The sequence below is a fragment of the Schistocerca nitens genome, chromosome 1, assembly GCF_023898315.1.
Source record: "Schistocerca nitens isolate TAMUIC-IGC-003100 chromosome 1, iqSchNite1.1, whole genome shotgun sequence".
Taxonomy (NCBI): domain Eukaryota; kingdom Metazoa; phylum Arthropoda; class Insecta; order Orthoptera; family Acrididae; genus Schistocerca; species Schistocerca nitens.
The window spans coordinates 494625832-494641877 of NC_064614.1; the positions used below are offsets into that span (position 1 = coordinate 494625832).

Below are 16046 nucleotides of genomic sequence, written 5' to 3' on the forward strand. Positions count from 1 at the left end.
GGTGGTCTAGCGGTTCTAGGCGCTCAGTCCGGAACCGCGCGACTGCTACGGTCGCAGGTTCGAATCCTGCCTCGGGCATGGATGTGTGTGATATCCTTAGGTTAGTTAGGTTTAAGTAGTTCTAAGTTCTAGGGGACTGATGACCACAGATGTTAAGTCCCATAGTGGTCAGAGCCATTTGAACCATTTAACCATTTGAGACGCATTAGCGAAAAGTTTTGCTTGCATATCAGAGCATGTCAAAAGAAGATCCTCATGGCTGCGAATAATTTGGAATGAATTGTAAGCCGGCCGATGTGGCCGAGCGGTTGTAGGCGCTTCAGTCTGGAACCGCGCGACCGCTACGGTTGCAGGTTCGAATTCTGCCGCGGGCATGGCTGTGTGTGATGTCCCTAGGTTTGTTAGGTTTAAGTAGGCAGAATGAGATTTTCTTTCTGCAGCAGAGTGTGCGCTGATATGAAACTTCCTGGCAGATTAAAACTGTGTGCCCGACCGAGACTCGAACTCGGGACCTTAACCCTTCGCGGGCAAGTGCTCTACCAACTGAGCTACCCAAACACGACACACGCCCCGTCCTCACAGCTTCACTTCTGCCAGTATCTCGTCTCCTACCTTCCAAACCTTACAGAAGCTCTCCTGCGAACCTTTCAGAACTAGCACTACTTTCTTTCAGCGCAAACTCCGCTGCAGAGTGAAAATCTCATTCTGGAAACATCCCCCAGGCTGTGGCAAAGCCATGTCTCCGCAATATCCTTTCTTTCAGGAGTGCTAGTTCTGCAAGGTTCGCAGGTGAGCTTCTGTAAAGTTTGGGAGGTAGGAGACAAGGTACTGGCAGAAGTGAAGCTGTGAGGACGGGGCGTGTGTCGTGCTTGGGTAGCTCAGTTGGTAGAGCACTTGCCCGCGAAAGGCAAAGGTCCCGAGTTCGAGTCTCGGTCCGTCACACAGTTTTAATCTGCATAGGTTTTTGTAGTTCTAAGCTCTAGGGAACTGATGACCTCAGATGTTAAGTCCCATACTGCTCAGAGCCATTTGAATGAATTGTAAAAAGCTTCCTGAGGTATAAGTGCGAGCTGAAATACACATAAAAATTAATGTTAGCTTTCCGTTACATGATCAGTGATCGCCCCTTAACGAAATCACGTAAAAAAAAAGAAAATGAGCTGGTGGTTAACTGCAATGACGTTTCACAATCATCTGACAGCTGTTAAGGCCGCCTCATCACAGGGCTATACACCAAACATCTCGAGGCAACATTTGAGATAGTGGTCCAGTGGAATGAACACAAAACAATGAATCATTAAGGAAGTGGACGACAAGATTCCTCACGTGAGACTGAAGAATTCTGAAAAAGATGTGGCTATTACATGGAAGAAACTTCTTCTACGAGACAATCGTTTGTAATTCGCTTTCAAGTATAGAAGAAGGATTTAGATATTACGTTTAAATCAGTTCTGTTGCCTCAGACAATCTTACGTCTAAGGAGGAGCGAAATAAGAGGCAGACAGAGATAGATAGATAGATAGATAGATAGATAGAGAGAGAGAGAGAGAGAGAGAGTCTACAATGCCTGAGGGAGAACTCAGACTTTCATCTATTTCTAATTCTGTAAGTAGGGAACGTTAAGAATACGAATGGCACGAAGTGCCTCCTCGTAGAACGAAGATAGAGAGCTCTAATGGTCAAAGATCAAAAGCATCTTCAACATGCCTTAGACAAGTATGTTCCGAGCAAGGTCTTAAGGTATGGGAAAGACCCACTGTGGTTTAATAGCCGAGTTAGAAAACTGCCACGTAAAAAAAAGACGGCTTCATCACAGATTAAAGAAAAGTAAAAATCTAGATCGCAAACAAAATCTGAAGGAATCGGAAATGAGAGTAATGAGAGCAATGAGAGAAGAGTTCAGTGGCATTGAAAGTAAAATTGTCTCAACCGAGCTAACTAGAAACCTGAGAGGTTTTGGTCTTACGTAAAATCAGTAAGCGGTTCGGTATGATCTAATCACTCATGCAGTGGCCATAATGGCACCGAAACGGAAAATGACAGAGTGAGGCCGAAATACTGATTTCGGTCTTCCGAACTGGTTTGCGGTGGGACATCGCCATACTGTCCAACCTTTCAATCGTCGTACGAACTTCAACATGGCAGATATTGAAACAAATAATCACGGAACATAAAAACAACTACATTCGTTTACTAATGGAAAGGCGTCAGGACCACCTTTAAGATTCTACAAAGATTGTGCCAAAGAACTAGCACCTTTTCTAACAGCAGTTTATCGTAGGTCGCTGGTGTAACGAAGGGTACCTAACGACAGGAAAACAGTGCAGGTCATTCGCGTTTTCAACAAGCCTCATGGGACAGATGCACATGATTATACGCCTATATCGTTGACGTCAATCTTTCCTAGAATTATGGAACTTTTTTATGCTCAAGAACTATGACGTCATTGGAGAACGAATACCTCCTGTACAAAAATTAACATCGATTCTGCAATCAAAGATCTTGCGTTACTCAGCTCGCTCTCTTCCTCCATAAAATCCACAGAGCTGTAGACATTAGGGCTGAGATTGACGCAGTGTTCCTCAACTACAAAGAAAGGCATTTCACACTGTGCCTCACGACCGGTTAGTGAAAAATATACGAGCTAACCGAGTATCGAAACAGATTAGCAACTGTATTGAAGACTTCCTTGCAGAAAGAACACTACATTGCTCTTGACGGAACAAAATCGACATATGTAAAGCTACTTTCCGGAGTATCCCAAGGAAGTGTGATGTGGATGACTACACGAAGATAGTAACGCCGGAAGGCAGTAACGATTTGCAGAATGACGTGCAGAGAATTGGTAAACTGTGTACGAACTGGCAGTTGACCCTCAATGCAAATAAATATACCATATTGCGCATACATAGGAAAAGAAATCCACTACTGTACAACTACACTACTGATGACAAATAGCTGGAAAAATAGCTCCCGTGAAATATTTAGGAGTATCTATCCGGATCGGCCTTAAGAGTGATGACCGCATAAAAAAATAATAGGAAAATCAGATGCCAGACCGAGATTCATGGCAAGAATTTTAAGGAAATGTAATTTATTCACTAAAAAAGTGGGTTACAAGACGCTTGTTCGACCGATGCTTGAGTATTGTTCATCAAGCTATGGTTTACGAGGTAGGACTGATAGGAGAAATGGAGAAGATACAGCGAAAAGTGGCACTTTTCGTCATGGGATCGTTTAGTCCGCGGAAACTCTATGAGAGAGGCGTTGTGCAACATGGAGTTCCACTATTGACATTTCGAGCGAGGAAGAGTCGGACAACATATTACTTTCTCCCACGTAAGTCTTGCGTGCGATGGGCACAACGAGAAAATCCGAGTAATTAGTGCTAAAACGGAGGCCTGCCAATAATAACTCTTCCCACGCGCCTTTCGCGAATGGAACAGGGTAAAGGGGAGGGGGGAAATCAGTTAGTGGTAGCAGAAGTACCCTCGCCACACACCATCAGGTGGCTTGCGGAGTACTGATGTAGATCTAGACGAAACACGCACTGCATAGCAGAGTGCAAAGATATGAAGATGCAGAGGATCGCAGTTGCCTTACACTACCTTGTAATTGGGCACTACCTGAAAGAGTCAACTGTTTGGGAAGGTGCGTAGCAGAAGGACGGTAAGTTGAAAAGATAGCTTTTGTTGCAGTCATGGAATAGAATTTCAAGAAATACCGACATTTCTGTGAGGCAACTTGAGAAACTTCTTTATGATTGAAGAATTGTGAAAGAAGGAACAGTTTACCGCGAATCGCTGCGATAATGTTATGCAGGAGAGAGAATACGCCTGTTTAGCTATCAGTTAGGTTTTTCTGATGCGACTGACCATTCCTGAGTTTTCTTTTCAAGAAGTACGACGGATGAATTACAGCCCTTAGGCGTAAGTCGATCTATCTGCTATATCTAGGAAGTGCTGATCTAGCAGGATAGCACCGGTAAACAGAAGCTCTGGAGTGGTCCATGTGGCACTTGTAGGCAGCGTAACTGCCAACGAAAGGGCTTTCTAAGACAGAGATCCGCCTTCACATCCCGGTGAGTTACACGAACTTGCCACAAAAATATGTATTTACACTCGGTTTGACTTACGAAATTTAGTCTGATGCAGAGTATTAATAAAGTAAATACCTTTGTTATCCATTTCCTGTTTTCTTATTGCTTATGTTTATGTGAAATACAATCATTAATGATCCTGTCGCTGACAACAGCAGTAGGCATGGTTGGGGTAATTGTGACAGGAGAAAGGCTTCAAATGAAGAAGGTTTGTCTTGTAGCTGAGCGAATACACGGTTCTTAGCCTTCGTGTGGCAGTCCTTCGATGGTAGTATCACAGTGTAGGACGTGATTGTCTGAGTGGGAACAGAAAACATTGTCCCAAAACATTAGGACACAGAGGGACATATGTTGGTACAGCGATCAGCCAGAATATTATGACCATCTACCTAATAGCCGGTATGTCCACCTTTGGCACGGATAACAGCGGCAATGCGTCATGGCATGGAAGCAATGAGCTCTTGGCAGATCTCTGGAGGGAGTTAGCACCACATCTGTACACACAAGGCACCTAATTCCCGTACATGCCGGGGAGGGGAGCGATAAGCTCTGACGCTACGTTCGTTCACATCGCAGGTGTGTTCTATCACACTCCTGGCCTTGTGACATGGAGTATTATCTTGTTGAAAAATGCCACTGCCGTAGGGACACATGATTATCATGAAGGTGTACGCTTGGTGTGCAACCAGTGTACGATACACCTTGGCCGTCATGGTGCTTCGCACGAGCTCCACAGCACGCTCACTGATACTGCGGGCACCGTCCGTGTTTCTGACTAGGAGTCATTCCTCGCCAGGTGACGCCGCTCTCGCGTGGACGGGTTTAAATCGATAGTAGGCTGGTGGGCATAATGTTTCGGCTGATCAGTGTGTACCAGAGAACAGTATCGTGTTGCATGGGATTGCCGCTATGTAAATTTGGAACGTTATCTTACGAAACACCATCTGATAACGTCGTAAATGCGCAATTTCTTCCCTGACGACCTGACGAAGTATAGTGAAACTCGTGGAAAGTCTTCCTTCTCGTTTCCTTTCAAAATTATCTCTTAAAGATGTTAGCAAAGTAAGGTGTAACGAGCTACAGAGGGCACCTCACGTCGGTACCAGTAACATGTGTGGACTGCAATCCAAAGACATCCCTCGCTGTCCTCGCAGATTCAAGGAAACTATCGATTACGGAGAGAGTCCTCCTACAGCTGTCACTGTGGTTTGGTGCCGAGTAAGGAGCCAAAACCAGAAACGTCATCGCTTCATTGACACCGCCAGTCGTAGACTTCTCAGTTTACGTCACACTGCAAAGGCTTTTAGGCACGCTGCCCATCCGTGAGATATGCGTTGTACGCTCGATAGAATTACACAAACAAATCACAGACTGAGTTTTAACAAGGAATATATCAAAAATTCGTAAGTTAATAGCTGGGCAACTAAGTCCTAGAATACAGGTCTGTTCAGGAAAGCACTGGCGTGTCATAGATGTCGAATCTTATTAATGTAAGAAGTAGCATGGCTACGAGGATAGGAGAGAAACTTTATTAAGTATTTAAGGAGATAGGAGACATGATATTGCGTGAAGAGTTTGACAGAGCACTGAAAGACCTAAGTCGAAACAAGGCCCCGGGAGTAGACAACATTCCATTAGAACTACTGACAGCCTTGGGAGAGCCAGGCCTAACGAAACTCTACCATTTAGTGAGCAAGATGTATGAGACAGGCGAAATACCCTCAGACTTCAAGAAGAATATAATAATTCCAATCACAAAGAAAGCAGGTGTTGACAGATGTGAAAATTACCGAACTATCAGTTTAATAAGCCATGGCTGCAAAATACTAACACGAATTCTTTACAGACGAATGGAAAAACTAGTAGAAGCCGACCTCGGGGAAGATCAGTTTGGATTCCGTAGAAATGTTGGAACACGTGAGGCAATACTGACCCCACGACTTATCTTAGAAAATAGATTAAGGAAAGGCAAACCTACGTTTCTAGCATTTGTAGACTTAGAGAAAGCTTTTGAAAATTTTGACTGGAATACTCTCTTTCAAATTCTGAAGGTGGCAGGGGTAAAATACAGGGAGCGAAAGGTTATTATAATTTGTACAGAAAGCAGATGGCAATTATAAGAGTGAGGGACACGAAAGCGAAGCAGTGGTTGGGAAGGGAGTGAGACAGGGTTGTAGCCTCTCCCAGATGTTATTCAATCTGTATATTGAGCAAGCAGTAAAGGAAACAAAAGAAAAATTCGGAGTTGGAATTAAAATCCATGGACAAGAAATAAAAACTTTGAGGTTCGCCGATGACATTGGAATTCTGTCAGAGTCAGCAAACGACCTGGAAGAGCAGCTGAACGGAATGGACTGTGTCTTGAAAGGAGGATATAAGATGCACATCAACAAATTCAAAACGAGAATAATGGAATGTAGTCGAATTAAGTCGGGTGATGCTGCGGGAATTAGATTAGGAAATGAGACGCTTAAAGTAGTAAATGAGTTTTGCAATTTGGGGAGCAAAATAACTGATGATGGTCGAAATAGAGAGGATATAAAATGTAGAGTGGCAATGGCAAGGAAAGCGTTTCTGAAGAAGAGAAAATTGTTAACTTCGAGTATAGATTTAAGTGTCAGGAAGTCGTTTCTGAAAGTATTTGTATGGAGTGTAGCCATGTATGGAAGTGAAACATGGACGATAAATAGTTTGGACAATAAGAGAATAGAAGCTTTCGAAATGTGGTGCTACAGAAGAACGCTGAAAATTAGATAGGTAGATCACATAACTAATGAGGAGGTAGTGAATAGAATTGGAGAGAAGAGAAATTTGTGGCACAACTTGACTATAAGAAGGGATCGGTTGTTGGGCATATTCTGAGGCATCAAGAGATCACAAATTTAGTACTGGAGGGCAGCGTGGAGGGTAAAAATCGTAGAGGGAGACCAAGAGATGAATATACTAAACAGATTCAGAAGGATGTAGGTTGCAGTAGGTACTGGAAGATGAAGAAGTTTGCACAGGATAGAGTAGCATGGAGAGCTGCAACAAACCAGTCTCTGGACTAAAGACAACAACAATAACATGTATTTAAGACAGTTTACCGCGAATCGCTGCGATAATGTTATGCAGGAGAGAGAATACGCCTGTTTACCTATCAGTTAGGTTTTTCTGATGCGACTGACCATTCCTGAGTTTTCTTTTCAAGAAGTACGACGGATGAATTAGTTACGAGCCAACTTCCCGACTGAAGTCAGACGCGTTGACAGCCTGCTGAGAAAGTGGCTATGTTGTAATGCCTGGGCGAGAACTCTTGAGTTCCAATACAGTAATCGTGGCTGCCGCATCGCGGTCGCGAAGGGGGGTCGAGGCAGTTTCAAATACGTTTTTACAGTCTGACAATAATTTATGGATTCGGAGTTTTAGCTTGACGATGTCCACTATGGACAAATGGTAGTTACTTTTATTCTGAAGAAAGTTGGCTTATCCCGACTGAATCCTAGGTAAATGTAGGTGATCTGTGTAACTGAGGCTGTTGATTTTTAAAATTAAGATTTGTCTTAAGGCTCTTGTTTGCCGACGATCAGGTAACAGTTTCAGTTTCTAAAGACATACTATAGCGAACTCTGTTTGAAATGAACTGGGGAATGGAACAGTACAGTTTCGAAATTTGGCTGCATACAATAGAATCCATTATATTTTGTGGTCCAGCTTAAATTCACTAAATGTTAGTCATTAGTAACAAATCCATAAGAGATGTCAGCTTTTCTTCGTTGCAGGGTTTCAAATTTTGAAAAACTTGATATTAGAAAAGTTTAAAAAATTATAGATTCTTTATAGGTAGAAGCTTAAGAAACAAAGGAGGAACGAAACAATGCTGAGGTTCTACAAGACTATGGCAGCACCACCGATATCAGCACGTTTATATAGTGCTGAAGTGTAGGTCTTCCATTAGCAAGGAAAAGAGTGGACAAGACTAGAGTTCAACCCTGCGATATGTGATTTCTTTGATCAGTCGTCGGAGCACCGAAGAGCGACGGGAAAAGAAACAAAGACATACGCAGTCACTCAACATTTGCACCTCAAGCGACAAAATTGACAATATCAAAATGTGTCTATAGGTGAGCTCGAAGGGTTTCTCAGAATGGTCTGATCAAAGAGGATGGAAGGTCAAGCTTGAAGTTCGCAAGAGGTCGAATTGCGTAGTGGATAAAGAAGACGAAAGTAATTAGTATCCCGTGCAAAATGAGAATTTTTATCTTTCCGAAGGTAATGATCACATTAGAGTTGTACTCCAGGTTAAGTATTCGGTCCATCAAGCTCTAGATAAATGCATACTAAGTGTGATACTAAAAGATCTTCTTATAACAGTAATATTATTACAAATATAAGGAAACAAAACTGTTGCATATTCTGTTGAAAGAGAAAGGACAGGGATAGAACTTTGCATGTCTCCAACGCATTTCGCATAACAAGAGAGATTACGAACAATCTCAGAAAATTATAATCCAATGTATAACCATTGAACGGTTTGTCAACGACCGTGTCGTCTGTTGCTGTTCGATCTGTTGTTCAAACAGAAAACTGCAAGAATAAAAGACGAAGTTGTAAGACATGCTTTTAAAAGTTCATTTACATACAGAGAGAGCATTACATTATTGCCGTAGACCGATGAGCGCTGTTCGAACTCTTAAATGTGTGACGAAGAAATAATCACTCACATTTCTGAAGAGCAAATTAATGACACAGCTGAAAACAGACAAAGGGCTAAATCGTTACAGCGTCGAAGCGCTATAAGAAATAAGCGTGGAAAGACCGCGCCCAGAACAATGGTTGGGTGCGGAGAGGGGGCGGGGGGGAGGAGGTGCCTTGAAGCTCGGTTCCTATTTGAGCTAGGAACCTGGGGAAAAAGTTTTTGGTTCAAAACAGACTAGCAACCATTTGCATAGCCATTCGAACATATTTTACTGTAGCTACGTTACAGTATATTAAGCAAGGTTTGAAAGACGAACCGTAGCGCCGCGCGGAGTGGACGCGCGGTTAGAGGCCTCATGTCACAGACTGCGCGGCCCCTCCCGCTGCAGGTTCGAGTCCTCCCTCGGGCATGGGTGTGTGTGTTGTTCTTAGCATAAGTTAGTTTAAGTAGTGTGTAAGTCTAGGGACCGATCACCTCAGCAGTTTGATCCGTTAGAAATTCACACACATTTGAACACGAACCGGAGCTGGCGCCCAGGCAGATTGTGAGAATCGATTATTTTCTTTTCCAGAAGATTTTAATTGGGCTGAAATTAATTCTCAGGTAGTGGTAACATTTTTCTGTGCACCGTTAGGATTTTACTTGCAAAAATAGTGATCCTCGTTCGGGCTATACGTGTAAAAACAGTCACCCCTAAATAACTTCGTACTTGTGAGACAGATGGTTCAAATTTGGTCCATTGGTATATCGCAGCTTGATCTAAGATAAATGTTAAGCGTTTGAAAAAATCTTTCTTCGTTTGGGTTTTAGGTGCAAACAATACGTTTTTCTGGGAGGTTTTTGAAGCGTGCCGCTTCTGTACATTAAACTTGTACGAATTGGTTCAAGCTTTGCACGGAAGCAGATAAGAGGATAAACTGAAAACGAAATTTTTGTCGAATAATCTGTATCCGTTGTCGAGATACGATGGTTTGAAGTCGAGCTAAACATCACACGCAGAACTGATTCTTACGCGAATTGAATGTGCAGGCTTGGTTTAAAGTGAACCAACTGAATAAAAAATGCACTCTTTCGATAAAATTGAAAACCCGCTTTCAAAAATCTAGGTTCACTCGGATTTTTTGTGCAAAATACCCGAACTTTGTCAGTTTTTTTTTTTTAATTTTAGCGCCCCATTTCTATGTTTCAGACTTGTGCGAATCGGTTCATATTTCTCAAGAAGGTAGATAAATACATGTATTGAATTCATGTCCTATTGTTTTGTGAATGCTTTATCCGTTGCCACGATATAAGCAACATTGTTCGAATGATAATAAAAGTACTTATATCGTATCAGTCATCGTCAGAGCAAAAAAAAAAAAAAAAAAAAAATGTTCTTCGGTTTCCAAGCTATGGCGGTTTAATGTAGAAATTATGGTAGAGTAAAAGCTGGGAACCAGAATGGAAAATGCTCCTATCATAGCACAAGAAAGGCGAATATATCCTAGACGGAGTTAGGAAGAAGAAACTAACTATCTTTTCAGCTTATCTGGCAGCTTCAAAGACATTTAAATCAAAACATTTTGACATATTCACGCTTTTCTACGAGTTAATCCTACTTCTCCAGTGCAGTGAGCTCTCTTAGCTGCACCGAGCCAAGTGGCGCAGTGGTTAGAACACTGGACCCACATTCTAAAGCCGACGGTTCAAACTCGCGTTCGGCCATCCCGATTTAGGTTTTCCGTGATTTCCCTAAATCGCTTCAGGTAAAGCGATTCCTGTAAAAGGGCGCGGCCGACTTCCTTCCCTAAACCGATGGGACCAATGACCTCGCTGTTTGGTCCCCTCCTCAAATCAACCAAATGTTTCAAATGGCTCTGAGCACTAAGTGACTTAACATCTGAGGTCATCAGTCCCCTACAACTTAGAACTACTTAAACCTAACTAACCTAAGGACATCACACACATCCATGCCCGAGGAAGGATTCGATCCTGTGACTGTAGCGGTCGCGCGGTTCCAGACTGAAGCGCCTAGAACCGCTCGGTCACACCGGCCGGTCCAAATCAACCACCCAACCGTCTTTTAGCTGCAAGGTGTTGGCACACCTGCATCTTTCAATTTATAGGCTGAAGTCCCTGATTCTTCGCCCAAAATCCAGAAGGTTCAAAATGCTGGGTTCTTTTCTGTTTTGGAATAATATAGACACGTAATGTTTAATTGTTAATACAAACAAATGTACTTAACTGATAAATGACGTTTCGTTATGTTTCCTTTCTGATTGTTACCTAATAAATGGTTCAAATGGCTCTGAGCACTATGGGACTCAACTTCTGAGGTCATTAGTCCCCTAGGACTTAGAACTAGTTAAACCTAACTAACCGAAGGACATCACACACATACCTGCCCGAGGCAGGATTCGAACCTGCGACCGTAGCGGTTTCGCGGTTCCAGACTGCAGCGCCTAGAACCGCACGGCCAGTTAGGCCGGCCAAAATCCAGAAGATTCGCCAGTCATATCAAACAATATGTAATGTCACATGGCTGAAGAGTATGCATGTAATAGTTTGTTTTTCCTGTGAAATCAAATTTCTGGAGGTTGTTGCATTATGTTCCATGACATGGACACTAATACTAACAAATGAAAAAGTGCGAATATGTGAAGATTTATTGATTTAAATGTCTTTGAAGCTGCCAGATAAGTCGAAAAGCTTGTTCCCTTCTTTTACATCCCTAACTCCATCCAGGGGATATTCGCCTTTTTTTTAGGTATGATAGGAGCATTTTTCATTCTAGTGCAATTTTTTAAGTTTTGTGTTCAGTCCTGTCTTGAATACGGATTTCTCATGCGGTGGGCAGCCATCACAGACGGAAAAAGTGTGCACGTCACACCAATATATAAAAAGCTCAAAAAACACATATTCAAAATTATTATAAAGTTGCTCCAGAACTGGAATGTTAAGAGATCCTCAATTATGTAATTAATTTAATTATAATAGAATTACTTCACAAGGAATATCTGCTTTAAAATAATCACCGAATATTTAGTAACACTATTCGTGTAACTGGTGAGCATTGTGTTCATACTCGAAATCGAGGGCACAAGCGAATTGGAATTGGTTCTTGTATTCTACCTACTGTCAAATGATAAAGATCTGGTTGTACAGCGTCCTTCTGGGTAGTGTGTTATGATTTATTTCAGTCACAATTGCGATTTAATATATCTAGGCAATTACTGGTTTCGGCCATTATGGGTCATTTTCAAACGTTTTCATCTTAGTTGCGATGTAACGTGTTAATATCGTCGTCCTATATGATTGCCACAACTTCAAAATTTTTGCCAAATTTATTCTTAATTTTTTTACGTTCCTAAAAATTATTTTAATGTTGTGACTGTCGTAGTTGACAAAACCCTAGCGATCTATATTATACTTCACCGTAACTGAAATATTTAATCAAATATAGCTTGTCAACAATTGCTGCTGACCTGTTTGGATATTATGTCTTACCTTATGGGGCTTCCTAGATACTCGCATAGATCTACCTTGAATAGCTTGCTAGGTACAGAACATAATGAGTAAGGATGGCTGGAGAATTTTCTTCAGAAACGAAGATAACTTCAGATTACAGTAAAGATTACGCTTATGTTCTCAATAGATAGAAATGATTTATGAGATGGAGTGAGAAAACTTAGATTGTTTTGAAGATGCTAATACCAACACGAAAGCTTCGTTGATAGACTACATAAAAATCCAGAAATATTTTATGTAACGAATGGTGTCTCACATAAGTGGATGAGCACAAAGTAATGTTCATAACTATTATAGATGGAAAGGTTCGCAGTATTCCACTGCTCTATTAATGGTAAAAAGTCTGGAATTTGTAACGTCAAAGAAGTGTCGATCGTCGAACTTTCGGAGCAGAACTGAGTAAAGAAAACATGTAAGGTTATATTTGTAGAAGTTCTGTGAAAAATATCGATTGCTAAGGTGTATTCAAAATTAATTTATCGCTTTTTTGAGGTCTGCTTGGGAGATAGGCTTCAAACTCAAATCACTGCAAGATGGATCCAGATCTTGTCGAGAAAATTCTCCGTCTGCACAGTTCTTGAAGGCCCAATAGTGCCGACAGACCGCTATGCCATCCTCAGTCCATATACGTCACCGGGTACAGAAATGGTGAGGCATTTGGTTAGTACACCGCTCTCCCGGCTGTTGTCAGTTTATGAGACCGGACTTCTCGAGAAACATTCTTGCTAAATTTCTGTAGTGCATACGTACTGCGTCAGTGCCTGTTGTTACAACAGGTTAGTAAAATTTATCTGACATGAAAACGTTCACTAGAGGCTGCACCTATCTGCCGATAGTTTTAAGTACGTCCAGCGGCCAGAACTTCAGGAAGTCTTTGAAAAAAAGTTTGGGATTCTAAATGACTCAAACTAACGTATTCTTCGACGGAATACAGCTAAAAAGCTCATTTTCTACTTTGTACCTCTTGAAAAGTTGATTTGCTGGATTTTTCTCTTGGTTGAAAGTGGTGACCCAAATTTTATCATATAAAAATTAATATAATAAGAATTTTAATCAATACTTTTTTAAGAGTTTAGGTTAGTTAGCTAAATCCTATGCTGCATTTTACTGCACTGGATTTGTCACTGCAGCTGTTTGCTGCAGCGCCGCCCACAATCTCGTGAGGTAAGGAAATTGGACGCTGCTCTGGAAAAAAAACTGATATCAGACCTGAAATTTACAGGCTGAATAGAACATCATTAATACACCAACAAGTAACGCTGCGCATTATTAGCGAAACAGAAGTGAAGTATGGCTCGCATACACTTCTTCACGACCAAAATTAAGCTAATGCAAGGGTATCACGCAAGTAGTCGTGCAGAAGCAATTATAGTATCTAATTGTAGTACATGTGGAATTTTTTTATTATATTCAATGGGAACTCCGGAAGCCTTCCACTCTTGTGGTCCATTGAAACACAGCGCACATGGATCTTCGAGCATACTCGATCAGAATTTCCTAAACTTTCGATTGCCTCTAGAGTTCCTCACGTATGTTGGTCGTGAGGACTATTCAGCGGTGACCAGTATGATATTGCGCATAAAAATACGAGTAGCCGTTTGTAGTGTGGCACTCGCAAAACTTGGGCGGAGCGTGTGCAAATTACGCACTCGCCGGGCTGCGCTGAACAGGTATGAAGCTATAAACGAGCAAGACATTCAGTAAGTAGTCCTTGAGTGTTGCCAGTCTGAGAACAAGACGGGTCTCCGTCAAGCTTCATTTATTTTCAGGGCCTTCTCGGCTTGTAGTTTTTGCTGACCAAGTGGTTTTAAGGTGTGCTATGAACTCAGTAGCAGACACAGATAATATACTGAATGCTTAAAATAGCCACTGAGCTTAGAAACAAAATCAAGCAAAAGTAGTGTATATAATAATAAAAAGAATATTATTTTCCCTCACGAACTTACCTTACATTACTAAAAATAGCGTTGCTACTGATGGAAATGGAAGCTCTTAAGTTGTACAGCTTCATATTTACTTTATATTTCTAAGGATATCTGTGTCATGGAATGATATATCTGTAACGAAATAGTGACACCTAAGAATGGGTTCTGATATGGTTTACGTACCTTGACGCATTTAACACATAATTTTTTTAACCATAACTCACAGAGTAGAATAGTCTGAACTTTTGTTTTACTGATAGAGGTGAAGGTTTTTTTTTTCTAGTAGTGAGTACATTTGCAGGTTATGATGTGGATTTTGTGAACTGTTTTCCTGATCTTAGCAATCAACAAAGCATTTCAGCATTAAAATGATGTTAACGACATTTACTTACATACGTAAACTGACCACAAGCAACTTAGCAGTATTTTATGATGGGTTATACTTTGTAGAACAATTATTGTCGTTGTCCAGATATACATGTACAAGACAGAAACGACCCCCTATGTTGTTCTATGCGCACATGCACATGAATCGCTCTTACATAATTTACATACACAATAGTCCAGGTGTAGCGGAAGCCTCAGCATTGGTGATTGAATCGTGTCGCCTTTCGTGCAAAGATTCCTGTTTAAATTCTCTGAAAATATGCGTCACACTTCATTATTAGCTATGGCGAAGTGTTACCCATGATCCAAACAGCTCGTCTCTGTATTTGTACGATTTCTGTGGTCAGTTATACTTCACAAATCGCAGCACTGGAGCAGTTTGCTCAGCAAGTGTGTAGCAGTCTCCAGACCTTCACTACTAATATTCGCTTATTTATGCACGTATTTCGTAAGTCGGTGAGCACGTTGCAATATAGGTACTCATGTAGCTGGCTGGTAATTCGAAAGTCGGAGATGACAATGGCATACTGCGTCCAGTAGGACAATGCCACTGTGGTGTACAAATCAACCTTCTGGTTGAAGAGAGACTTTTATGCGTTTATTTTAAATTTATTCACACTGAAGGAGGGGTGCCTTTCAGAAAATCTAGTGGAGGCTTCCTTAGAATCATCCATCAACGATACTTTACTTTAGGAGGCCATTGTAAGCTAAGCAACAGGATCTAAAGAAATTTAGCACGTTGTTGTATGATTTACAGTGCTGTAGACAAAACTGCAGCTTAAGGTTGGAAATTTAACAGCAAAATGCGTCAGTGACGGAGTAGTGGGCGATAATTAACAACGAAGACGTTTCCTTTTCTTGTATTTTTTTTAAGTAGAACGGCGGGCAGCGCCGCCGGCGCGCGCTACTGACCTGTGTCGGGGTGCGCGCGGCGTCTGCTCGGCTGCTCGGCGGTCTCTGCGGGGTCGGCGTCGGCGGCGGAGAGTGCAGCGCGCGCCCCGCGCCGCCGCTTATATAGGCGCAGCCGAGGGCGGAGCGCGGACCGCGGCTGCCCACGCACCCCCGCCCCTCCACGCGGCCGCCGGGCCGCCTCCTCGCCCTCGGCACACCCTCCACACCACACACTTTTGCCCCCCACTGTGCTGACTGTTGTCATCACCCGAACGCTGGTTTGGTGCATCTCCTCACGCTGCTTTATTCCGTGCAAGCCTCCTCTTCTCTTTTACTTACATCAGTTTGAACCTGCTTCCTGTAGTCAAGCTTTGACCTCTCTCTATGACGTTTACCCATGACACTTCCATTCTTTATCTATTAGACCAGTGGTTCCCAACCTGGATATAATTGCCCCGTCAGAGGTAAAATAAATTTTCTAAGGAGAAAAAAAAAAAGTTCTACACTGAAGGGCCAAAGAAATTAGAAATTGGTACACCTGCCCTGTGGTGTCACCGCC

General features: G+C 42.1%; 1 protein-coding gene across 1 annotated transcript in view; it reads right to left on the reverse strand.

Annotated features, from left to right (window-relative positions):
• The window catches only part of LOC126236124 (cardioactive peptide), a 391608-nt gene extending 376041 nt beyond the window's left edge, over positions 1–15567 (reverse strand). Inside the window, exon 1 of the mRNA XM_049945201.1 lies at positions 15509–15567. The gene's annotated coding sequence lies outside the window, so the exon portion shown is untranslated. The remainder of the gene's footprint in view (positions 1–15508) is intronic.
• Between the last annotated feature and the right edge of the window lie 479 nt (positions 15568–16046).